Source organism: Mastigoproctus giganteus, chromosome 3 (assembly GCF_048544385.1).
Source record: "Mastigoproctus giganteus isolate SK-2022 chromosome 3, ASM4854438v1, whole genome shotgun sequence".
Classification (NCBI taxonomy): Eukaryota; Metazoa; Arthropoda; class Arachnida; order Uropygi; family Thelyphonidae; genus Mastigoproctus; species Mastigoproctus giganteus.
In genome coordinates, this window is record NC_143577.1 from 3,258,246 (window position 1) to 3,283,413 (window position 25,168).

Here is a 25,168-nt window from a genome sequence, read left to right on the forward strand (position 1 = left end):
GAGAAACAACTAAAGGATGGGGAACACCGGCATTAGTGGAGAATTAGAAGACATAGAGCCATCAATCATCACCAGCAGTGAGCGGTCAGAGAGAAACCTGGATACCCAATTACAAAACACAGTTGACAAACTATAAGATGGAAGCTTATTTAGAAGGCCTTTATGCTAAACACGATAAAAAGCCTTTGAACTGTCAAGGACAACTGCTTGAGTCTCGCCAAACTTTTCCATTGAATGTGTCCATAAATGGGTAACATAAGCCAGAATATCACCAGTGGATCCACACTGACGGAATCCATACTGGTGATCGTTGATCAGATAGAAGGATTCTAGTTAGTTTAAGAGTTGGCAGTTAATTGATTTCTCCATTACTTTAGAAAGAGTGGAAGTAATTGCAGTGGGACGATAATTGGATGGGAGGGATTTGTCACCATTTTTAGGAACTGGCTGGATATGAGCAAATTTCCAAGCAGAAGGAAAAACACCTTTGGAATAAGAAAGTGAAAAAAGCCAGCAAAGAACAGGAGTAAGTTCAGGAGCACAGGTTTTGAGAACAGGTGGAGAAATACCATCAGGACCTGGAGCTTTCTTAGCATCAATATTGTTCAAAATCCATCTCTCACATCCTTTCGATGAAAGACCACAGGAGGCACGGAATGGAACGTACTGGGAATGGTGGGAGGTGGTTTACCAAGATCATTAATACACGAGTTGGAAGGAAAATAGGATGATAACAAGTCAGCTTTATCCTTGGCTGAAGTGGCGAGAGAACCATGTGGTTTAGACAGTGGTGGGAATGGTGGGAACAGCGATGGGCAATGGTTGCTTTGGCAAGAGACCAGAATGGTCGGCTACAATTTGGACAAGAAGCACGTTATCTACTCTTATCCTGTTCGAAATCTAGTTTGGACTGATTAACAACTGCTTTACAATTATATAAAAAAAAAGCGTTTGTGTAGGCAGAAAATGAACCTGGAAATTTGGATATGAGCCAATTACGATATGCGACATTCTTCTCTTGAACAGCCTTAGCATATTTAATGGAAAACCACGGTTTAGATAAAGGACGATATTCTAAAATGGAGTGTGGAATAAAGGATTCCATTCCTGCAAGAATAATTTCACTGACACGATCTGAGCAAACGTTGACATCAGAAGTTTTGAAACAGTAATCCGACCAAAGAAAAGAAAAGAAATCTCGCAGGTCATCCCATTTTGCATTCTTGTAATGCCAAAGAATATGAGATTGGGAATAGCCATGAGATAAAGGCTCCATTGAAGAAGAGACAATCACCAAGTTGTGATCTGAGGTGCCTAAAGGACCACTCACTTCGACCGTGTACTTAGAAGCGTTGTTTGTGAGAAAAAGATCAAGCGTATTGGCTGCATTTTTAGGATTGTCCGGTATTCTTGTAGGTAAATGAACAATCTGTGCAAGGTCATTAGTAATTGCAAAAGCCTCAGCATCTCGACCAGCTGGGTCGGTGTGACTAGAAAACGGAAGCCAGCTGGAGTTGTGAACGTTAAAATCACCGAGAAAAATGACTTTACTGTTAGGAAAGTTGGACTGGAGAAAGTCAAGTTGCAAAGAGAGGAAATCAAAGAGTTCCAAGCGATTAGTGGAGTTCGGAGAACTATAGCGGCAACAGATGAATTTAATAATAAAAAATAGTTTTTAAAATTGAAATTTAAAATAGTTTCCGTAGAACCAAGAAAATTTTCCATATAATGATGGATTACGACGGTGGGATGTCGTCTAAAATTAATTGGGCTTTTGTTGTTTTTTTAAAATTATAAATCACAATGTTCACGATTACCTGTTTATATAGCAACCACAAAAACCCTATACACGCATTATTTATTACTTCTAACTTATTGAGTATCGTAGAACGTACACAATGCTTGAATTTCGAACTGCGCATTCGAGATGCGCTAATGAAGCGGTCGCCTGATTGGTCCCTTCAAAGTTACGTTCTGGACAAATAGATCGTTCTGGCAAATAGATCTAAACTGCTATGCAGCATGTACTCAGATTTAAGGATGCATGCAGGCTTGAATTTGCCTCTGAAAACATGCCATTTGGCGAAAATTTATTTTCACACCTCCGCTCTCATCCTGATGGGACATCATTTAGGGGCGCCGTTTCGTCAGGTAGCCCCGGGTCTCGAAATAGCTTGGCACGGATCTGATGTGGGCTGTCAGTGGCGCCCTTCTGATACCGGCGCGCCTGCCCCAATGCCAACGCTAATGAACCTGACGGTCACGGGAGCACACGAAATGCTCGGACACGATCCTCGAACCATTCGTACACAATGAGGACCTTTTTTCTATTATTATTATTATCTGTTTATTGCTCTGCCCATGAGCCACCTCCACCAACAGCTGGAGGGGGTGGATATTTATATACTAAAGTTAAGGCAGGGCCATGCACCCTCCTAGCCCACTAGCTGTACAGGGGGTGAACTTTGAGTTAATAAACTGATAATAATAAAATGTGTCTAGAGTTACATGGAGCAACACGTATGCTTCACCTGAAGGTACATTATTATTTACACACTTTATATATATATATATACTTGTTATTCAAATTATTATTATTAAATCCGTTTCTTATTCTAGCAAATGTTTGCCTTCGCCCCTTTTCCACAGCTGACCGGCTACAAGGGTGTACAAAAAGGCACGTACAATTAATGGAATACTGAAGTGTCCGTCCCATATTCAATAAGATCAATTTTGCCCAAAAGGAACTGAAAAAAAGGTGTACAATAAAAATAAAGTGTTCCGTTCCTTGAGACAATTCACCGTAGTGCATCACAGGTTTTCTTCCGCCGTTCCTCTTCTTTTCGGACGATTCCCGCTTACAACGTCAAGCGACTTTTATATCCTAGACACCGAGGATGGAGATTAGAGTCAGCTTTATTTTATTGTATTTTATTTTAATCCTGCCATGGGTAGCTTCGGCATCTAGTTTTCTTTCAGTTGATGTCCTTGAAATCACAACTATAGCTTTGCGCATGTTTCCATTAGTTTCTGAGTCTGTATGCATTAGGCTGGCAGAATTTATCGAAATCAATGGTTAGATCGTTAATCAAATCTACCGTGTTTCCTGGAAACATGCGTCTCAGCCCATTGAAGTTGTTTCTGAGCTGTAGCCTAGGGTCTGCTTGGCTTCTTCCAGCAATTCGGGGAGTTTTAATCAGTCCGTGCTCCAGGTGGGAGGGGGGGTCGAGGCTTCCTGTGGTGAGTCTGGCCTGTGCAAGAAGGTGACCTACCATAATATGTTCTTCCCACGGGGTGACTTCAAGATTGATGTAGAGTTGAGCCGTAGAAAAAGTGTACTGGTTGTCGGTCCGCCGGGTCAGCCATTTCAGGAGCCAGTGTTCCAACCTAAAGAACTTGTTGAAATGCGTTGTACAGGGAGAGGGCTGCTGCACATAGAGGGGATGGGACAGAGTCATCGGAGGACGTATTTCTTGACGAATTCAGCATCGTGTGTTCCCCGTTAGTTCCTGGCAGATATGCCCACATAGAAGAGTACATTTTTCTTTTTTGTGTTAAATGCGAAGAAATAATTGCAGTATTTTGGGACCCGTGTTGTCCGGAACGTATGATGATGGAATTCCCTGGTGACGACGAACCTTATTTACCCCATTCTAAGAAATACGTTGAGTATCGAAGTACAAGCTAGGAGCATGTTTTGTTGTGCGCTTGATAATAGATAATCTGAAATTCTTATCTTTGCGAATCCCGAAGTCGTTGGGTGTAGATGTTGTTTGTTTGATAAATTTTCTCGTTGTCCAACGAGAAGATTTATTGTTTGATAAAGTCACAGTCTCCTGAAATGTAGTTAAAAGTGGCTGTATCAAATTCTTGCTGTACCATGGCTACGCCACTTCGACATGTACCTTTGGTATTGCGCCGTGTATATTGTTGTGTAGATTGCTGTCTCCATTTCCCGAGGAATTCGCCAAACTTCATTTGTTTTATTGTCGAGGCCAAAACATACACTTTCCGAACGGAGAAGATGTTTCGTTATCGATGTCTTTTCTCTGTCGGGTGTTCTCGCCTGTCTATTGGTTCAGACTCTGTTTCCCCCTTTTGCCCAAACAAGGCGGACCATACCAATCATCGTTGATCGCTAAAAACTGGCTGTATTCAGAGAAAACTTGACCTCAGGGTTGTTTTCGGTGGCGATGGGATACAAGGCAAATGGTTTATCATCCACTTTATGCAAATATCATATTACTCTCTCAAATACTTACCTTTCGATACCGATTCCCACGCTAAACGCGGATATTTCTGTCGCCGACTTCGTTTTCACACCAATTGCAAAAATTACCGTTTTTTTTTTTTTTTTATGGCCGCCTCATTCGAAGGGGTTCTTTCGATAATTGTCTAAATCCAGATCTCCTTCGTAACTTTGTTATGTGCCTGTCTTCCAGAAACGGAACCTCCCGTGGAAACAGAAACTCATTAAACACCCATTCGCACCTTCGCCCAACTGGTTTTTCTCATAATGTGTCGAAACTTAAGTGCGTGTGCGCCGCAAGAAGTTTTTTCATCCCTCTCTCTGCGCTCACCCCCGACAGTGTTTCTATTCTCCGGCAGATACTTTCTAATTCCGAGGCGAGGTGGCGGAACCGATGGGCTAACCCCGTCGCTTGCAGTACGGCTGCAGGTTTACTTTTTCACAGAGAGCTAACCGCGCAGGAAGTGAACAAAAGGGTGTGACGAACGTGGGAAGGCAACAGTCCGACTTGGTCGGGGCAGCACCACAGAAAAGGTTTCTAACGAAATAGCACGAGACGCACTCCTCGTTAGTGGCGTTCAATTTTCTTCTCGGAGATACAGCAGGGTGCGGGTGAGCCCGATGCCCTTAAGAAACCTCACAGAGAATTCCCCTCACCAAGGTGGGGGATATTCTCTTTAAAAAAAAAAAAACCGTTTTGATGTTCGATGTACAGTGGGTTCTACCAGGGCTGGACTGGCAGGATTTGGTCTCCAACAATTTTGGCTTCATCTGAATCACGACTATTAGTCGATGCCCAAATTTTCCGTTGGTTCTAGAGGCGATTGCCGGTCGGTTCTTAGGCTGTTCCGTCCCTGGATGGTACTCAGGTATTGCATTCCAAGAGCGCATTTTGGAGCCGCATTCCCCACAACTGGTATTCATTGAAACGGCGTGAACTCCTTCGAGCAGTCCGAAACAGATTTTTGTTGGCGCGTAATTTGAACGTTTAGTGTTTCGCAAGAAAGTATTCAATTCGCAATACACCATTAGTCGTGTTAAAATTGCAACTCTTCATTTCTATAAGTACAAACGCACTTCTTAATCAATTTCGAAAAAATTGATCGTTTGAGTTCGTGTTGCTTAGGATTAAATGTTCAAGATTAACGATTCCATCCCGCACACTTCTTTAAATAATGATGAAATTGGGTATATTTACGGACATCTTTGGTGAGACCCACTTTAGGATAAATCTTTATGGTCCATGTTACTCGAGTTCCAGTCGGTGTGTCACACCATGGCCGCATAAGCGAAATAAGCCACGGCTTGTGACATCACTACCAGAGGAGAGGGACGGGGGAGGGGGTACTCACCATTTATTCTCGCGAAATAAACTTGCACGATTACATATTTTGGGACCTCATCGTCTAAATCCAGCCCTGGAGCAGGCACCTAGAGCGCAGTCTCTGAGAGGGAAAAGTAAGATGAATGCAGGCGAAATTTTCACTGTTGTAAATGAGTGTAGGGGCCATCAATTAAAATTACGGGAGAAGAGTTGGTTATTATTATTATTTGTTAAGCATCAAAGCAACTAAGGCTATGAGGTGGAAGTGTTCGTAAATTGCGCGTATTTTGTGATCCATCTACCTGTTGCTGGACGAAATACCCGAGTTTCTGGGGGAGAGGCTTAGACTGGATTGCGGGAAGAAGTTTTCTTTCAACCAGCGAGTTCTTAATTCCTGAAATAAGCTACCTCCGGGTGTAGTTGACAGTGATAGCTTGGAGAAATTCAAAGGTTAACTGATAGTTACCTACATGCGGAGGGACGCACACAATCTATTTTCTTATCTTTTTTTTTTTTTTTTTGTGAGGTGGGGCTGGCGTAACAGAAGCCTGTGGCTTCCTAGCACTATATCGCCGATACTAATATTAATCCAGCTATGAATTATTTACACAATATGAGGGCTGTCAAAAGCAATTTTTGAAGTCATATCCAGTTTAGAGGTTACAACACGCTTAATACGCGCATAAGTTACGGTGCAAATCTCAATTTGTTGTCTAAGTTTAAATGATGTTTGTTTACGTTACGGTTATCACTGTTGGAAAGCCGAATTAATGGGCAAAGAGGCAAGGAAACTGCGCGATTACTGCATTAACCAAGAAAAAAAGGAAAACTTGTCTGTACAACCTGTCCACTCTTATCTTACCTTCACCATCGCCAGAAGGCGCCGACGCAGTTTTACTCTGACTTCAACCACGCAGCACTCTTAGCAAACACTCTCATCATACTTCTTCAAGAAACGTTTATTTTGCAGTCACGGGAGTTCGAGACACCATCAACTGCGTGTGCATTGGGCTGACCACTCGACTATTCAATAACCCGCACAAACGCGATCTCTCGTCATATGGACGTCCGTTGTCATCTCAAGGGACGAGTAGCCCCTCTTCGAGCCCTTTCAAGAAGCTCACAGTCTTTCTTTCGAGACGACCTCCCAATCTGAACAAAATATTGAGAATGCGATTATGACGGAACCATAGCTTCTATCACCCTAGATGCAAAGGAACGGAAAATTCGACATAAAAATTTACAAAGCTTTTTGCAATACCATTCTTAACGAAGCTCTGCAACGAGTAATCCAGTGGCTGAAGGAGAATAGAATGGTTGTCAACGAAAATATGTGTGAGCTGATGAGTTTTGTATCGAGAAGCGCTTTGTATCGAAATGATCCTATAAAGTCTCGATGAGATGTAAAAGCGATTACATCACTGACCAAGTTCTTTTCTGCTCTGTAAGAGAAACAAACAGTGCAAGGTACATTACACCAGTTCTTTCCTTGCCCTCTCAAACTTTTCAAAGCGTCCGTTATACATAAAGGATTGAAAAGCAGTGGGTTAATTACCTGCATTCCACGCTTATCGTTTCGCAACGGTTCTCTCTGATTTCCTCATTTTCATCTTCGTATTTAAGTACGAATAAAAGTCATCGTTCCATTAATCAGAAGAGTTTACAATTAATAATTTTGACAATCGTCGATTGTATTTAGCAGTCATGTGAGTTTGAAACACGGTCACTCAGAGTGCGTGCACTCTAAAACAATAATAAGTACAGTTAGAAGTATTTATTAAGTTTTAAGTTTATTTACCGGTTGAGAGAGAAACAAATAAATGAAAAAGAAAAATAATTCAACTCGTAGTCCAGAGAGCTGGCGTACTTGTCGACGTACCCTTTCTAAAACAGAACATCGTCAAAGATTGCAATTGGATCGCAAGGTGGAGGAAAAACCGCCTACATTTTCCAAGCAGGGCTTCTTTTCCACTGAGCTACCACACAGGTTCTTGAAAACTTAAATATAAGGACATTTAGTGAAAACGAAATTATGCAATGGTATATCGAGGTAATGAGAGGTGAAGGCCAATGGATGCATCTGATACTGCTATGACGGAGGAAAACAATGGTCACATTACATCATCCCCCTCCCCTGAAGATTTCCATTTGATTGCCATCTGAATTATTTCCACACTACCATTGCCATCCGAAGATGGCAATGGCGTATTTGCACGAGGAGAGTGTTCTCACGTAAATGCCGCGATGCCTTTGTCGATGGCCACGGCCCTTTTAAGCTTATTTTACTGTTAATAAATAAATAAACAATCGCGACCCGTGGAGGTGTAATAGAAGCAAACACCGAATGGACGAAAGCAGATCCGAAAGGTCGCAGGAGGGTGCGTCCTTGGTTCCGCCCTGTAATTAGGAGGGATTCGCAGCAATCGCGTGTGCGTGGGTGAACGGAGCATTTGGAGCGCAATTTTGTCGATGGAAACTCCTCCAGTTCTCGTCATTAGGCCACATCTTTGGTCTTCCGGGCAGCAGCGAGACTTCCCTGCTGGGAGGTAACGGACTGAAACCAAATTCAAGGCCGATGGGTTCGAACACGTAATTGAGGCTTTTCCCCTCCCACAGCGAGTCTCGCCAAGCTTCTGGCGAATTCATTAGGGGACGTTGAAGAGAAACACCGTGAGAACTGCGAACTCCCATAAAGTGTCTGTTAAATGAAACCGACGAAGGGTCCTCCCTGGACACGGAATGGCCTTCAGCAAGTGGAGTACTCCGCCGATTAGTTTTAATACTTTCTGACACAAAGAACACTCATCGATAGCCACGGGCGCAGCCAGGGATCGCGCGCCCGTGGCTCTCAATGATGTCCTCGCCGCTTGGGGTAAGCGAATTAGTTACAAATAGATTAATTAGGGATACAACGGGTGGCTACGTTAGCACGCCGGAGGCCATTAAAAGGGGGCCACTTTCTTTAGTTCCCGTAAATGGCAGTAGAGTGCGCCGAAAATTCAACTTGTCACGTGTTGACACTGCCGCAGGCGTTTGTTATTTTTCCTATCTAACAAAAATATCTTCAGTTACCAACTTTCCCCATACCTAAGTAATTCTTTTTTTTTTTTTTTTTTGAAATGCATGAGGTAAGTTATTCAGGAGACAAAAAAAAAAAATACAGTTCATTGATGGATACTGGTTGACGTTAATGAGCGTTCTGATGTTCTGACATGTCTTCTGAAGTTCGTTTTGCAACTGACAGTGGGGACAAACCAAACGTGTAGGCATCCCCAAATATATAAATGTATATTTGGGGAGGCCTGCTCTCCGCCCCCCCCCCCTTACAGAAAAGGCAAATTGGCCAAATGAGGCGTTTTCCCCAAGGTTCTGAATTTTTTTTCCCCGTTTTTTTTTTTTTTTTTCCATCTCGCGACTTTTCCAACAGACGTTTTCTAACCGTACCGTCCCATGTTACTAGAATACATCGGTGATTGTTGAATTTCAATATCGCACTGGGCCACCCTTCCTTAAATAATAGCCGCTCTTCGCCTAGGCATAAACGCCACTAGATGTCTGAAGTTGTCCGTAGGGATCTGCAACCATGCTGCATGCAGGGCTTTCCACAGTGTCGGAACAGATGATGGCTGCGTGTCCATACGCCTCACTTCCCGTTCCAAAGGGATGTTTTGGAACGGAACTGGATTGAGTTCAATCCAACCTCAATTGAATTGAGGTCAGGCGAATTTGAAGGCCAGTCAAGATGTGTGTCTCGAACTATTGGTGCACAGTGTGGGCCTGATGACATCACGCATTATCGTCTTGGAAGATCTCGTTTCTCTCCAGGGAAAAATGCAACACGGCTGGGTGTACAAGGTCTTCTAAGAGCTGCCGGTAGATCTGACAAGTGAAACGTTGGTCTAATACGCACCAGGAGTCCTAGTAATTGTCAGCAAAATATTCCCCATATTAAACACTACAGCCACCTGCCTGGACAGCAGGCACCATGCACGATGGTTCCATGTCTATGGGTTGTGTTTCTTGTGCTACAAGGAAGGCGCCCGTCGGCAATTTTTTTTTTTTTTTTTTTTTATTATTTTTGTGCTTTTGTATGGGCGGCTCCTAGAACAGAAGTTCATCTCCGCCTCGTTGCTCTGTTCAGTTTTTATAGACTCTGTAAGGGTAAGGCCGGTGTGTGTCTTATAAAAATAAATAATATTTTTTTTTTTTTTTTTTTTCCAAACCGAATCCACACAGGAATATCCCAGATTGGATGAAGATAGATGAAAAGGAAGGGGAGAGAGGGAAAAAGAAAAAAAAAAAAAAAAAAAAAAGCTTTTCATCCCGCACGGGAGAAAGTGATAGGAAAGAAAAACTGTGTTTGTGAGCTTATGTGTGTGTGTTCTGTAGCGTGATGTTGTGTTTTGGCCTATTGGCTACCTGGAAGGAGTGAGCACCTGGACGATTCCTCCAGGTACTCGTCCCTAGCAGAAGAAGGGCAAGGCCTCCCCTACTATCTGCACGCCCTCCTCCCTGGGGAAGAGTTCCCAGGGAAGAAAGAAAAACTTGTATAAGATGAAGAGAGGGAAGGAGTAAAGAGGAGAAGGACTGTTCCGGCCCAGGAAAGTCCCAGTCCAGGATGGATAGCTAGAACAACAACGCAAACAAATAAATAAATAAATAAATAAATAATAATAATAATAAAAAAAAAAAAAAAAATTAGTGTGAGAGAGGAGCTTTCCTGGCCGTCGGCAAGTTGCACCAGGTATTTGGACTCATCCGACCAGCACACTCGTTTCTGTTCCTGCAGTTCAACCAGCGTGTTGAAACCACAGCATTCGCCGTCGACGATGATCAGCGGTGAGGAGAGGGTGTCTCTTAGGTCGTCTGTTGTGGAACCCCGTACGTCTGAGTTTTTATTTATTTATTATTACTTTTTTAAATTAATTTTTATTTATTTTATTATTATATACAGTATATATATTTTTATTTTCATTTTATTTTATTTTATTTATCTGATTGTTTTTATTAAATAACACCAGGGGAACTTTTTTTTTTCCCCTCGAATTCAGACAGTTCGCGCTCCATTGGGGCTGGCCCACATTCCCGTGGTGTGGACGAGTACCCAGAATCATCTCTCCAGGTGACTGATGCTTCTGGGTAGCCAAGTGGTCAAACACAACAACAGAACACAAAAACTTACACTGCTCATTTCTGACCCTTCTACAGTGGTATTGTTCTTCACAGAGATACGAGGCGGAGATGAATTGACGTTCTAGGTGCCGCCCATTACAAAAACACATGTCCACATACGTCTGAGTGCGCGGCGCATCGTCAATTGGGATATTGTTCTTGCATTCCCCCATATTGCACTGCGATGTTAACTATCGCGACCTGCCGTTGAGCCCGTACAATGTGCTGCACCCTTCCCTCACTACGAACATCCACCTGGTGTAATCCTTTACAGTTCTGTCGGAGAGAGATGGTCCGACACCATTCTTTGTACACAGTTAACCACATTGGGCGATGAGCAACCAACGACGTGGTGTTTCCGATATGGAAGCACCCGACGCACAACTCCCATCATAGTCTTTTGCAACTTCGTGATATCTTTACTACGCCCCATAGCTGCTACTTTATGACTTTCATTTGCACGACCAGACAGAAATTACCACTGATCTAACCTACGAAGCTGGTTGGTGGTTCATGCTGCGAGCATAGTCCATTACGGATGGGATGGTCTAATTCAGTGATCTAATCCAGTGTATATTACACTGGTGTGCAAAATTTAAGGACCAGTCAGGTTTACACCTCTTGTAGCTTTTTATAAGAGTGGCCTGGATATGGGAAAAGCATAACAAAGGAGGTACAGAAATGATGAAGGAAACAACACCGACACAACAACGGAAACAAAACGGCACACAGGGACTTTATTCAAAAATGGCAACATAGCACTGGCTGCCATCATACAAATGCATCACTGCCAAAGATGGAACAAAGGGAAGAGGTGCTCCTCCGTAGGGAATATGGCCACCCCTAATGTCGATGCAGGCTTTGCATCGCCTGTCCATACTTAGAACAATGTTGTTGATAAGTTATTACGGTAACATCGTCCATTCTCTGTCAGAGCCATCTTCAGCTGGTGAACATTTTCTGGTGGGTGTAGACGTGCCGCTAGGCGTCTCCCCAGAGCATATGTGTTCGATGGGATTTAGATCGGCAGGAACGGGCAGGCCAATCCATACGAACAATGTCCTCACTTTACAAAGCATATTAGCAGCTGCAGTGCGATGCGGTGCGGCGTTATCATCCGTAAACACGAACTCGGGACCAACGGCACCTCGGAACAGACACACATGGGGAAAGATTACCTCAGTAGAGTAGCGTGTACCAGTTACAGTATCTGGAGTTGTGTACGTCCATCCAAGACGAGAACACCTCGACCGCCATATCGATCCCTTTCGGTGATGTTTACGGGGTGATACCGTGTGCCAACCTCTCGCCAGATTGGCTGACGTCCAGAATCGCTGCTGAGACTGAATCTACTCTCATCAGTAAAGAATACCTTAAGTACAGATGTTGTGGTTGTAACCTTTAGAAATAGTGGTGGTCCTTAAGTTTTGCACACCAGTGTATATTGCATATTCTTTTTTGTTTTCTTTTTTCTTTCGCCATTTCTGCATTCTTCTATTTAATTTCTAAGTGATCAAAGCTTCCTTTGGCTCTCCAAACCTTTTATTTAATTTATTTTGTTTTCTCTGATTTCTACGTGATATACCGAATTGTCACATACAGTGGTCTACTGTGCACTGAAGTGCCTTACGACCAATTTACGTGACTCCCCGCCCCCCTTTTCGGTCGAAAATGTTTCGTTAGTTAAAGCCGGAACAAATCAAATTAATTTATAAATTTAAAATTTTTAATAATTCCTGCGATTTTCAGATATAACCGCAAATCGTAAAATAAGAAATCGCTTTATGTACGTGGAAGTCAACATTGCATAATCGTTGGTGCTGCGAAGAAACACCTTCATTTGAAACACGAGTGAATGCCGGAGATGCCTTTGAGGGGGAAATGCGAGAAGGTGCTTGGCAAAAACTAATCGAAGATCAACAACATACATCAAATGATGCTTTGGGCGTGAGTTACAGAATATGTGACAAATCTCATTGTGTTGGGAGCACATTTTTCCTCCCTTTGGACTTTGTGAAGGTACACCACATTATCAAAAGCGCATGTAGAAGTTTGATTATAAAACGAACAGTCCAAAAGGATCGCATTTCAACTGTTTTCGTTGCTGGGCATATTCTCCGTTAGCGCAGTATCAAGCATTCTATACACGCGCCATCAGTTGCACATCAATTGGACCGCGAGTACGTGTTAAGAACCAATGTGGCTAAAGTCCTGAAGCTCGAGTACAGAGGGCGCATTTACATACATTCTATGGTTGGTTTGTAGGAGATACTTCCTAATTCATTTCACAAATATACGTGGTCTCAATTCTAATCTCAACGATGTCCGTTTCCACTTGCAGTCTGCCAAACCCCATGCACATTTTCTGACAGATTCTCAGTTATCGGCTAATTCAACTACTGCTCATCTCAGTTGCCCAAATTATTCGCTGTATGATTCCTTTCGCCTTAAAGGTGGTACTTGTGAATACGTCCGTTCTGATATTCCCTGTCACAGACTTGGTAATTTGGAATCTCCTCTCTTTGATCTTCTCTGGCTTAAAATCTCTCTACCTCATTTGTGTCAAATTCATCTGTTGTCTCTACCGTTCTCCCAACTCCACTAATCACTTGGAGTTCTTTGACTTCCTCTCTCTGCAACTTGACTTTCTCCAGTCCAACTTTCCTAACAGTGAGGTAATTTTCCTTGGTGATTTTAATGTTCACAACTCCAGCTGGCTTCAGTTATCTAGTCACACCGACCCAGCTGATCGAGATGCTGAGGCTTTTGCAATTTCTAATGACCTTGCACAGATTGTTCATTTAACTACAAGAATACCGGACAATCCTAACCATACAGCCAACACGCTTGATCTTTTTCTCACAAACAACCCTTCTAAGTATACGGTCGAAGTGAAATGTCCTTTAGGCACCTCAGATCACAACTTGGTGATTGTCTCTTCTCCAATGGAGCCTTTATCTCATGGCTATTCCCAACCTCGTGTTGTTTGGCATTACAAGAATGCAAAATGGGATGACCTGCGAGACTTCTTTTCTTCTTTTCCTTGGTCGGATTACTGTTTCAAAACTTCTGATGTCAACGTTCGCTCAAATCGTGTCAGTGAAATTATTCTTGCAGGAATGGAATCCTTTATCCCACAATCCACTTTAAAATCTCGTCCTTTATCTAAACCTTGGTTTTCCAATAAATAATTAAGGCTCTTCAAGAGAAGAATGCTGCATATCGTAATTGGCTTGTTTCTAATTCTTCAGTTTCGTTTTCTGCCTACACCAAAGCTCGCAACAATTGTAAAGCAGTTATAATCAGTCCAAACTAGAGTTTGACCAGGCTATGAGTAGAAAACTTTCTTCTTGCCCTAATGGTATCCGAGCATTCGGGTCTCTTGCCAAAGCTATTGGCCGCAAATTTTGCCTATCTCTGCTCCCACCTGTGTCCAAACCAGATGGTTCTGTTGTCACTTCAGCCAAGGATAAAGCTGACCTGCTAGCATCCCATTTTTCTTCCAACTCATGTATTAATGATCTTTGGAAAACACCTCCCACCATTCCCAACACGCTCCGTTCAATGCCTCCTGTGGTCTTCCGTCAAAAGGATGTCAGAAGAATTTTAGCGAATCTTGATGCGAAGAAAGCTCCAGGTCCCGATGGTATTTCTCCACTTGTTCTCAAAACCTGTGCTCCTTAACTTACTCCTGTTCTTTGTCGCCTTTTTTCACTTTCTTATTCCAAAGGTGTTTTTCCTTCTGCTTGGAAATTTGCTCATATCCAGCCAGTTGCATGCCTCTTCTACAGATACTTCCATGGGCACTGTTCTTCTCAATTGGCTTCTATAATTCCCGCTCTTTCTTTCAAAACAGTCTGAACACGTGCCGCCACCAGCCAACATCCATTTACTGTCCAACTTGAAATTCACAGAACCAACTTTTCATCTTCCTCATTTATTCATTCAACTGCAATTTTCTGGAACAACCTTCCTTCATACGTATTTCTTGAAAATTGCAGTGTACAGAAGTTCAAGTCGAATGTGAACAAATATTTTCTTCCGTCTTCTCAACCTCCAGTCCAAGCACGGTACTGGGTACTATAGGTGTTCTAATATCTTTCGTGTTTGGAATTTACATAAAAAAAAAAAAAAAATCCACGCAGTTCAAGACCGACTAACTTGGCGACGGTGTATATGAAACCCATAAAATTCCTCTCGCTTCGACAAGATTGGACCAAGTGATTTCCACAAGGTGTAGGAGAACGGTGGTGAGGGATCATCATCAAATGGAACCGTAAAATGGCGGGTACGGAATTTGCATTTCGCTTGGCAGCCAATGTTGCATAACTGAAATCGTACAGCTAAAACTAATACGTTGAGTTTGTTTTGGGTAACGCAGTAATTTTAAATTTGGTTCGACCGAAGAGAGAAAAGCCTTCGATCTGGTCCTGCATTAAGTTTGTATGGTTAGGAAGGGGATGTTCGCTTTAGAGCGTAAACATCCATCTGAAAATGCTTTTCATACAGATAAGAAATTGGAGAGCGCAGTTGAAACCTTGATTGGAGTAGAGAGCAGATTAAGAAACAGTTTTCAGTTTCAGAGATACTTGTCAGTGAAATAAGTTTGCTGCAAACTGCATCGATCTCGTATTGCAAAGATTAGTGAGTGTTATAAAATTTTAACGGGTGATCAGGGTGTACTAGGCTTGCAGCATCACAGCGAGCAATTCACCTTCACAACCAGTCGAATTCTGATACTGCGCTAAAACTAGAATCAAATAAATTGCTCTGCGGCTGCGTGTTCGGTCAAACACACCCTGGTGTCACTTTTCGGAAATATTATTTATTATTAATTAAATAAACTTCTTTATTGCTGCTAAGTTGAGTTCAGATGCTACGAACAGCAATACTCATCACGGCGACATGGCAGCAGTTTTACATTAAGGCAGGAAAATGAGATTAAAATTTGGAAAATAGAAAGTTTATTATTATTATTAACACACGCGAATCTGATTACATTTTTATGCAATTTCTCAAGAACCTGAGTGAAATAAGCAAATTATGCATTGGGGTTTAAAGTGGCTGAGTTAAAAGCAACTTTGTCAGGGATATTCAGATCGATGAAAGAGTGCAGTCGCCTTTGCAACTGTTGCTTTTAATAAACCAGAGTAAAACAGGTATTACTCTTTTCATTACGTTACCTGTAAAATCATGTCCTCAGTGCAGTCAGTTCTGAACCAGTATTCATTTTATCTCTCTTCAAAGCAAGCCCGGACGTTGCAGTTTGGATATTAATTAAAGCAGCTCTGATTTAATCTCGAAATATGATCCTGTCCAATCATTTGCTTAAGCTTCTCAGACCCGCTCGAAAACCTTGTGGGCTCGTACTAGGTTCTCCATACTTGTATTCTATGTATGGAGAATGTTTTTGTCTGTTTAATAAAATTATTGACTGGTCTTATATTGATTTCGTTGGTGTCTGACAGGTAATTACTTGGTCAGCTAAGAAATAAATTGTCTATTGTTTTCAACAATCGCCTCCTGCAGGCCAGAAATATTTTTTCTAAATATATACGTTGAGATGATAAATAGGTTTAATATCGGTGTTCCTTTAATCCTTAATGAAAAGATTTATAATAGCGACGTAAAAAATGCTACATTTCTTTAAATTATTTCTCAGGACAAAGTTTTCTGAGAAGTACACTCTTCTGATTATTACTTTTTATAACTCTGCTTAGAATTTTCTGCAGGAATATTGCTTTTTCTTTTTAGATTTATTTATTCTCTTTAAGATGTTCATATTTGAGTAGTCTCCTATTCTCAAAATAAGATTTCTATCCCAATAATATTCTGCGCCTGCCTCAGATTTGGAGAGGAATAAAGCATGCGATGGCTATTGCATTATTTCAGACAAAATGAGGTAAAAATGAGTCTTTTTGAACAAACCGTAATATTAACACTACGTGCACTTTATTTATTTATTAAAAAAGGCGGTCCCAGCCAGCTTTCCTAGCAAACCCACCATCTATTGCAACACTGAACAGATAATCTATAGCATAACATAGTTGGTTATCATTCAACTACCAATACAGCAGTTGGTTATCATTCCTGGCACATGGAGACGGCCAGGAATATTTTGCCAGAGCACGGATTATATCAAATACAGCATCAATATAATACCCCCAATTTGGAGGGTACGTCAATTCATTAGTTCAAATAACAATGAAACAGCATGTTGCATTAAAGTTGATCATGAGTCTGCTCATTTTGATTAGAGGAAGTCTTTCTCACGAGGAAATATTCAACTGCTTCACCTCGTCACAGAAAGTAGACTTTGCATTCACTACGTAAAGTCACAGTCAGAATAAGTCAAGAATTTTGTAACTACAACAACATATGCAGCTGTTGCACCCCATCACATAGCAATGGAGAAGCCGTAATCAAGAAGAGCACTGCTCAGGAAATTGAACGTAATCCATATACAAGTCCATGTAGAAATGGAATGAACAGGAGATGCAGCATCCGTTCATTAGCTATTAAGGAATACGCAGCTCAGTAACAGACCAGTTCGAACCAACATCTTCAAGAAGCAAAGCAACGATTCGATATTCAAGCATCGCCATCACAAGCGGCAGCCTCGCTGTGATCAAATCCTTCACAGGAGCCCCTAGTTTCTAAGACACGAACCCAGCCATCCAGAGAGGACAGATGTACTTGGCGCCTCCGTAGCCAGGTGGGCAGGAGCAGCAGTGCGTAGCACACGCTTCTTGATTAGACCGGGGTTCGAACCCGTGACCACCAAATACGGAAGATGCGGAAAGATCAGGGAATGATCACCGCATATCCCCGGAGCAATATGGCCTTAGTTGCTAATGCTCCTAAAAACCAAACAACAACAACAACAACAACAACAGATGTACTTCAAGGGTGATGGATCACAAATTCAAACTCAAGTCTGGTCCCTAAATACTGCCTTCCACCTCAATATCGAGATCAATTTCATAGTTGGCTAATCAGTCCATACGGGTCGCGTACCACTGTTCGAGATATTCCCCAGTTGCAAACAACTTCCGATCTTCTATCTAAATTGCCACAAAACAGCGTCCACTCCATTCTTCGAATGAAGTGCTGCTCGTGTTTAATACTAACCAAAGCAGGATCAAAGCCATTCATTCGACAGGCAACTCATACGAACCAGAGACGAACCATTGTCACGAAGAACCTGATAGCTCCTGCAATCTTGGAAAAAATCAAGCAGGATGTGAGCGATCAACTACAGAGAACAATGAATACGGGAATAACCAAACCAGAACTGGTGGAAGAACAGCAAGCATAAGAACTACAACCCGAAGCAGTCGAAGTGGAAACAAACGAGGTCGTGATATTTAGAATAAAAGAAGAGTGGAAGAAGGCCTCAGCAGAATTCGAGGGCATATACCCCACAAAAGCCCACATCATACCAAAGCAGAGACCCAACAGAATCCTACGGCAAGGTAAGGACCACTTCAATAGACGAATAATACTGGATTATAACAAAAACGAAGTAGCCACACAATCTGACAACCATTTACCGCATTAGCAGCCATCAGGATGAACGGAAGAGAAACCAGAGACCAACAGAACACAAAATGTAAAGACAAGGAATTACAAGCCTGGGAAAGAAGGCTATAGCAGAAGATAGAAGAGATAAGAGGGAAGATAGGCCAACTGATCAAGTACCAACGAAGTAAAAGAACCAAGAAGCTGATAAAGTCACGATTCTCCTCAAGAAAGACAACATCCACATCAAACACAAGAATTATAATCAGAGGATCGAAATATACATTGACACTCTCAAGCAGAAACTCCTGGTACACAGCAAGAGATGTTGCCGTTACAGGGAGAGTGTCCAAAGAAAAACAGACAGCATATTTGATGAAAAGCAGAGCCTTCCACAAGAAAATAGGAATAAGAGGAGAAGCAAGGCAACGAACCCCCCACCCCACCCCCCACCCCCCATCAACACCACCCCTAATCAGAAGGCACTCGAGGAGTTCTGGGCACCCTGTGAAGCAGCAAAGTTAGCCGTAAAGGCTGTGCTTCCTGGATAGACCTAGAACGGAAGAAAAACAATGACAGCATGGAAGATTCGAGAGGAAGAAGAACAACAATCATACAGAAAATGTGCTATAGCCATTCAAAAGGGTAAAAAAATGTCCGAAATCCATACGGATCACTTTCACAAAGATAAGAACTGCAGTCCATCAGCACATTTTTGCAGTCCAGAACTGAACAGCACAAGGAGATGCTTATAGAATAATAGCATTCGTTCTTTTCCAGACGTCAGGAATGATGTCATTAGCGCACATCCCATGCCTAACCTAATCAATTAAGACTTCTGTTCCGATAGCTAGAGGCCAACTTACGCATATTGAGCCATTGACCTCCAGCTTAGTGCTTAATGTAATCAGACCGACGTCAGTTACTTTTCTCCAGCCTAATCAACTGGGTCTGCTCCAACTGCAGGAGTACACGTCTTCGAAAAACCTTCAAGGCAAAGAATTGGATAGAAAAACAAAATCTGACAGGAGAATTGTGGCAGAAAATCGAGGTTGACTGAAAGAGACCGCAGGACCCTAAAAAGAACTGTAGCTTGAAAATATAAAACTGATGCCTCAAAAATAGCTGTAGAACTTAATGTGAATTCAGCAATCCAGTTTTTAACAAAACGGTTCGGTGAGAGCTTCATAAAGCTGAAATTTATGGCAGAGATGCTACTGCCAAGCCACTTGTTACTGACAGCAATGCTAGAAGAGGTTGTAATGGTATAAGGAGCACTCTTGATGATCGGAAACGTGTCATATTTTCAGACGAATCATTACTCATACTTTTTCCATCATCAGGAAGAGTCTGGTCTCTGGCGAATGTCAAAGGAAGCGCATCATCCTAATTGTCTTCTGCCAACCGTCAAATATGGAAGAGGATAAAAAAAACAGTTTGAGCAGCAATATCTTGGTATTCTGTAGATCTTATCATCACCCTGAACGGGCGAATTACTGCCATCCTTGATTACCTTGATTCCCATTGAATTACTGCCATCCTTGATTACCTTGATTCCCATTGAGCAAACATTGTTTCCCACAAAGTATGTCACGTTTTAAGGTGAGACTGCCCAGATACACAGCCAGATATGTCCTATCTGAGGAGAATGAAACAGGCTAAGCATCTCCCATGGCCTGCACAGTCACAGCCTTAAACGCTATTGAGCGGGCATATAAAATAAAAAAACAAATTTTCTGTTTATACTCCGGGACGACCAAATGGTCAGAGGAGTTCACAATATACACAGAATACAAGAAACAGCACCGTATTCAGCAGTCACGGGCTTGAACCCTGGTCAATCAAGGCACGTGTACTTATGCACCTGCGCGCCTGGCCACTAGGCTACGGCGGCCCTGGAGAGGAGAGTAAGAAGCAGATTTCCTTCATCTACATCACTCAAGGAGCTTGAAACGTTCCTTCATGAATAATGGCATATTAGGATACATTATTTCAACATCAGAGTACCTACCCATCCACCGATTAGAGGCCAAACAATGTAATGGTAGATTTGAAATTCTCAGTGGACACCATCGCCCAGATGGCGGTGGTATCCACTGAGAATAAGCAACAACAGTCTTCTGCATTGGTGAAGCGCTGCTTATTCAAGGTAGTGCAATATCAGGCAACTCGTTGTGAATTGTTATACGTAAGTGAGTCACCATTTCAGTGATTCACTTACATGTAACAATGAGGCTTTTGCACTAACCATTACGACAGTTCAAGATTTATTTGAATGAATTCCAAAGAGAATACAAGTTGTTTTAAAAGCAAAGGTGGCCCAACACAATAATCGCATACGTGTAACCGTTATCATAGGCGTTTCTATTATTATGTCCACCCCCTGTACAGAGAAACAGAGGGTCTACAGTATTCTATCGACGATCTACAGAACAACTGTTCTGTAATAACTATTTTGTAATACAAAGTTATTCGTTAATGATTTCTCTCAATTCAGGAGCAGTGGACAAGAATAGACGCTTAAAGTTGATGCGAGATGCAGATTCTCAGAGAACTCCTTCAAAAAGAAACACTGCCAAGAGGCGCCCCCCCCCTCAAAAAAAAGATGCTTATTTTCGATTTTGACGCTGTCCTTTCCTTGCAACGTCCTCAACAACACGTTAGCAACACTTCTGAGACGAGTTACAGCGCAAACGAGCCTCAAACTTGTAGTGGTACTCAAACCTGAAAAAAAAAAAAAACAAGTACGTACCACATATGGCACTTTTTCGCATAGCAGGAATCATTCTGCTACCTCGAATCTTTTTCCCCTTTGGTGAATGCAACAACCTCGCCTTGATCTTAGCCTGGCAGCCAGATTACGAAGGAAGAAACAACTTTTTAACGCGACAGATGGAGTCAACTGTAAACATTGCTCGAAATTAGGCTTTCCAAGCATAAACAGCGAACCCAACTCTCGTTCTGTTTGGGCTAATTTTGAAGGCAAACACGTAAATGGGTGAAACAGATGGGTGGGGTGTGGGAAACCAACCAAACTGGTGCTGACTTAATTCTGCAGCTATTCGAGGGAGGAGGAGAAAATGTTTGTAAATCGACATTTCTGAAGATCTCTCACGCGGGGAAGGGACTGTTCAAACAGTCTCACCAGGAAGTGTCGCGCGTGAAAGTTGTGCGGAGGGCGCAGCGATGTCTCCTAGAAGGGCCGATTGTCCTACCGCCCACGAGCACTCTGCGGAATGAGGTCAGGGAGGTTCTTAATGAAAATGAAGTTTGCGCACCTTTGTCATCTCACACACGCGCTCAGCGCCGCTACTCAAAGAAACGTGCGCAACGGAATATTTCGCAACGTGCAGCGGATATTCTTTTCAACAGAAATTTCAGAATTCGCCATTCGTGTGTACAGGATTTTGTGCACCTCTTTATCTCTTTTACAGAATGCGCAGAAGAGATGCACAAAAGAGCAAATCCAGAACTCAAGTTGGCATGTTTGGCCTCACATTTAATCCATCAAAATTTGCCCTTTATACGTCACTGCGTAGACGCCGTAGAGGCTGTGATATATAAAGGGCACGGCTGTTGTTGTTGTAGTAGTTGGGTTTTAGGAGCTGATTTGGTAGTTGTTGACGCATCGGCTTCTGTGGCCATATTGCACCTCCCAAGGTTTTTTGCAGTACTTTGATCCAAGCCCGAGGCGGGAATCGAACCCGCGACCTTTGGGTTGCCGGGCCGGTACTTTACCCATTCGGCTAGCCCGGTCGGCCTGTTTTAGGAGCATTCAGCAACCAAGGCCATATGCTCCGTATATACACTGTCTGTAAATTGCGTGTTCTGTGGTCGAGTTTCTATTTGCTGGACGAAAAACCCGAGTTTTCGGGAGAAAAAACCATGCTACCTCGCTTGAGACCGACTAACTCAACCACGTTGTGAAAAAGTCCAATAAATGTTCCTCACGTCATCCACGGGACTCACACTCAGGTCTTTTCCACCCAGTGCGTGGAGGACGGCGATCCTATCGACTGTGCTACCCACAAGGGCAAGGGTAAGGCAATCTCGGGACTCGTGACAGATGGGTCAGCCTAAAATCGTTTATTCATAGTGTGCTGTGATTGCAGAGGTGGGCCCAGAAGATAATGTGTAGGATGAGAACGAGGAACAAACTTTGACCTGTAATGCTGGATATTTTACAGATGATTCGTTGTTTGAGATTGCTGAACTGAGTTCAGGATTAAAACAATTAAATAATAATAAAAGTCCTGGGCTGGATTTAGTAGAGAAAAATGAAATAATTAAATTTATAGATTGTTACCCAAGTGTAGCTTGAAATATGTATAATAAATGTTTATTGGAATGTATTTTTTCCTGATTTTTCCTGATTTTTCCTGATTTTTGGAAGAATGCACTCCTGAAATTGAGAAGGAAACCAGGTAAGGAAATTACTAATCCAAAGGCCTTCGGGCCAGTATCATTATTACCTAATCTTGGTAAACTGTATGAGATTTTTGTATGGGCGATGCAGTAATTGCTGATAAATAGGAAAATTACATCAATTTGGTTTAAAGAAAAATGTCTCAACTGAAGATGCAATTAATGCATTGCTAAATGATGTACACAGTCCAAGATTTAATTATGAATTAGCTAATGAAACTCTTTGTCTAAATACTTATAACTGTTATGCAGCAATGCAAGGTTTTTCCACCCTAGTTTTCTATAAAAGGTTAAACTTGCCACATGGACAGTAGTTGAATATGATGTTTTTTGTTTTATTTTATTTATTTTATTTTATTTTATTTATTTATTTTTTTGCTGGCTCCAAGGCCTGGGAAACTTGGGAGCGGGATTGCTGGCACTCTCCGGTCTAGAGCTTATACCGGAGGGTGCGGGATTTTTGTGCGGTAGCACAGACAGATTAGTGAACCCGTGCCTGGGGTCGGGCGCCGGGTAGTGGGTTGTCAGAGTGTTGGCTGGGACCAGCCAACGAAACAATAAAGAACAGTGACAACAGATGGTTTTGGCATATGTCTAGGGGGCCACCGGCGACCATAAATACATACATATGCATAGTGAGGTCTGCACCAATTTATTATACACACTAAGTGGTCATTTTGTTGGGTACAGCCACCCTTTTCATAAAATGGAGGCTCCTCCAACAACAGATGAGATGCATAAAAACGCAAATTGAGAACCGAAGTGAGGTGTCGGCACGTTTAGCCTCACATTTAATCCATCAAAACTGACATCTACCATCTGTGTCCTGCCAATACTCTGGAGCTCTTTAGAGACTTCAAAATAGACCCGGACAGGGCTGCAATGACAGGAAGTTGATTGCAGGGGATCTCTACACTAAACTACATTTATAATGAAGAATGCATTTCAAGAAAGAAGAGTTTTGTTCACAGCAAGACTTCAAAAAAACCATGAACTCATAAAAACTGTAATGAATGTTTTATAGTGTCTTCAAAAGACTCTTATAGGACTGACGATATTCCGCTCAGCAGAATGACAATGACATTCAATTCAGGTGAAAAATGATTGCAGTTATTCTTCTTTATTTATTTATGTATTTTGTGATATTACTATCTGTAAGTTACTGTATTACTATCTAATAAGTTATGTTGGATATAGGTATGAGCCACTCTCCTAGATAACTTCTGTACAGTGGGGGGGGGGGGGTTGTTGAATAAACTGATAATAACAGCATCACAGCATCACGGTTAGACCACGTGATGCTGTTGCTGGATGTTGCAGGTGGGAAAATACGTAGGAGACTGTAGTTCTGGGCCAGACGGACGAGAGGAAAGATTTCAATGGGCAGAAGGATGCCGGTTTCTCACGGGTGACTGTGTCCCGGATGTATCGAGATTGGTCTAATAATCAAATAACGTACAGCGTCGATCCTGTGGTTCAAAATAATTCGTCGAAGCGAGAAGGCCAGCCGCCGAAGCTGACAACACTTGTGCAGGGAGGGGAACACTTCGGCTATAAATTCGATCAAAACTCAACCCAATATCACGGTGGTAACTAAAGAAGCATTTCAGAACGCGCAACTCGCACAAACTTTTAGAACGGTGTAATAACTGCTTTTTATCCAGTCATGTGGTGATTACTTTGAATAACAATAAAAAAATTTTTGAGTTCCTTCACTTCGTTTTCTTTTCATTGCACCAATCTGGAAACTTTATTGCCACACCTCGTACTTCGTAGACAGACTGAAATGAAAGTGTTTGTGACTTTCTAATTCATCAAAGTTAATGTTTTGTTGTTATGTGAAGAAATTAACAGCGTCCTCCTCGCACTAGCGGGTTACCTTAAACAATTTGGCATTTACATTAACCCAGCGAAGTCTAACTGCATGCTCTACTCCCTGAAGAAAGAAACAACAATCATCTCGCCCAACATCAGTGGAGTTTCCATCCCGACTGTTCATTATCATTTAGATTTGGGGGTTGTCTTTGACACAAAACTCAGATTCAACAAGCACATTAACGAACTCATCAGTCGTGTGGCGCACCTAAAATGGAGAGCAAAACAACACTTGCATTACGTCTCAGACAGGGTTACAGCAGCAAAATATGTCAGGACCATTACATATGTAGCCTAGTGGCCAGCCGCGCGGGTGCATAAATACGCGTGCCTTGAGTGACCGGTGTTCAAGCCCTTGACTACTGAATACGATGATGTTTCTTGTATTCTGTCTATCTTGTGAACTCCTCTGACCGTTTGGTCGTCCCGGAGTATAAACAGAAAATTTATTTATTTATTTATTTATATACTCCCCACCACTTTATGCAGCTGAAATCTGGGCATCAGCAGCACCTACGAACAGGAAGCTCATCTGGACAGCGGAATATTGGCTCCTCAAATAGGTAACCTACAAGCACAGGTTACCACCCCTTGTTTATACA